The sequence below is a fragment of the Diachasma alloeum genome, unplaced genomic scaffold (genome assembly GCF_001412515.2).
Source record: "Diachasma alloeum isolate Michigan unplaced genomic scaffold, Dall2.0 Dall_scaffold_00820, whole genome shotgun sequence".
NCBI classification, from domain to species: domain Eukaryota; kingdom Metazoa; phylum Arthropoda; class Insecta; order Hymenoptera; family Braconidae; genus Diachasma; species Diachasma alloeum.
This window is the reverse complement of record NW_021680948.1, coordinates 105,736-108,495: the sequence shown is the minus strand read 5'-3', so window position 1 is coordinate 108,495 and position 2,760 is coordinate 105,736.

Here is a 2,760-nt window from a genome sequence, read left to right as displayed (position 1 = left end):
TCCTCCAAGCCACAACCATCGTTAGGAACAATTACTCTAGCCGCACGGGTCAGGCGCTCGGCTTCCTCACGTTGCATTTTACTCTTGGATTGTCCAAAGGCCTGCCACACCTCGTGTAGCTCACCCTTATCCGCTCTGGCCTTCAATTTTTTGGCATGTACTTTGGCCACAACAAGCGATCGGGTTAAACACAGGCCATCTTCATTTGAAATTTTCAGAACACATTTTCTACTCAGTCATCTTTTCATTTCCTTTTCAAGAAAGCCTCCTTGACCTGCAGGGGCTTCAGCCGCGTGAAGTTTTATCCAGAATGTGTCATCGCAATCGAAACCATTAGCACTCTGTGCAATAGAGCTTACAAGATTCCACAAATCTTGAAATTCGTAACCGTTGATTGCACGTGGGCTTATCCAGGCATTATCTCTTTGCATATTGGCAAAATTGAAGGTGAGACACATTCGATTCATTCCACGACCACCAGCTTCTATGATTTTATTGTACACATCTCGAAAAGCTTCTTCCACCCACTCGTTTGGATTGCGACCTTCAGGCAAAGGGTTAATTCCAAACTCCATCACATGTGTATCAAGTTTGAAACGGGGGAGTTTCTGGCGTGACCTTCGGATTGTTCTCAGAGCTGAAGGTGGGCCCTCTTCATTTCGGTCAAATTGAGCATCTGAAATTGAATTTATTTTCAATGGTAAGAATATTTTTTAGAAAAAAATATTCATTATTATTAACATATAATGTGATACTCACCATTGTGTTGATCTGGTAAATCTAGATTGAAGTTTTCAATGGCTTTGAGCGCCTCAGGATCATTGATCACATTTTTACCACCACCATATTGAATATCAAAGAACTCGGGGTTAAAACTCTCGAATAAATCCACATCAAAATTATCTTGATTTTCAAAATCACTCAATAAGTCAAGATTAAAATTATCGATCCAGTCGAAATCGCACTCCAGAGGTGGGGTATTTCCTCTAGCAGCACCACTAGGCCCTGGTGAATCGTTTGGGTCCATCATTCCGAACAACTTTTAGGAAACTGTGGCTAAGTGAGAAAAAAATCAGCCTATCCATAAGTAAAAGATCCGTGAGCGTTACCAGGCTTTTTTCTTTGGTTTCTATGCTCAAGTTCTTTTTCCGTTACTATGAATCATGTATATAGTACAATCTTTGGAAAGCTCATTAAATGAGTTCCAAAGTGACGTCTGTTTCATCCAATTCTGACCATTTTTCATTGAGTTATGAGAGTTTTAGGCGATAAGTGAATTTTCATGTTTCACTTGAAAAATTAACTTCGGATGGATTTTTCGATGCTTTCAAGTGGCTTAAACAAAGATATTTATACATCATTTTGAAGAACATGTACTGTTTTTCGAAATGGTGTATTAAAAATGCGATTTTGTTGGATTTTCATCAATTTATTACAGTTTTTTTCCATTTTTTGTTTTGTCACACCTAGAAAATGACAGTTTTTGTAATTTATCAAGAGTTTATACTTAATCAGCGGGGATATATCATATAGCAATTCGAAGGTTTCATCGGGATCTTCAAATTGATACCTTACATTATTGATTCCAACCATTAGATCAATTGTTAGAAGCGATAATGCATCGATTTTGGCATGTCACGTTTTGAAAATTTCCATTTTTTTTCTATAAACGATGATATTTTCGGTTTTTTTCTTCATGTTTGTGGGAATATGTTGTATATAATTCAAAGCACATTAAATTGCCTTCAAATTGACTCCTGAAGTATTTAATTACAGCCAAGTTTGATCAACTTATAGGAGATTTTATCTAAGAATTGAATTTCTTGATTTTTTTCTGAATTCAGATTAGTTCGCATTTTTCAATCACTATTGTTGAAGTAAAGCGAAGAATTCGTACATGATTTTGAAGAGTACTGTTAGTTCTTCAAAATGGTACATAAAAAATCTGATTTCGTGGAATTTTCATCCAATTATGGTAGATTGTTTCTATTTTTTACTTCATGTCAGACTTAAAAAATCATAGTTTCTGACAAAAAATGATGCTTTGGACTTCATCAGCGGGGATGTATTGTATACTAATTTGAAGATCTTATCGAGATCTTGCAATTAATACCGTGTTTTATCCATCCCATCCAATAGATAAATTCTGATAAGCAATAATAATTTCATTTTGGGATATCATGCTGCGAAAATTCAAATTTTTTCCTCTTCATGAGGAAAATTTCCTCGGTTATTGTCCAAATCTGTGTAAGTACCTAATGCTTAATATGGAAAGATCACATTTACGTTCAAAAAATTGACACAAAACTGATGGCCCATTAAAAATGCATTGATATTTTCCATTTTTCGAAATCATTTATTGGTAATGATGAAGCTTTCGATTCGATCCGTCAATTGGTATGACGAATCGATTTGAACATCGTTATCATTTGTGAAGTTGTCAGGAGAATGAAGTGAAGTTTCTGTTTAAAGTTGGTTTATAGTTGGTTAATTTAATTGTCACAATAATTATAATTATTTCTGATGTAAATATTAAAACATGATTGAAATATAATAAAAAAATTGACATAATGTAGGATCACGTAGTTCGTAAGTCGGGGGATTTATAATTCATGAAAATAACGACAAATATCAATTTCATGTAACCCAGGTAGCGCGCGCGAAGCGCGTGCTCTGCCTAGTATTTGAAAAAGTCAGTGTCCTACTATTGGCCATAGGGGGACAAGTGTATATCTCCAGTATTTTATCTATACACTCCTA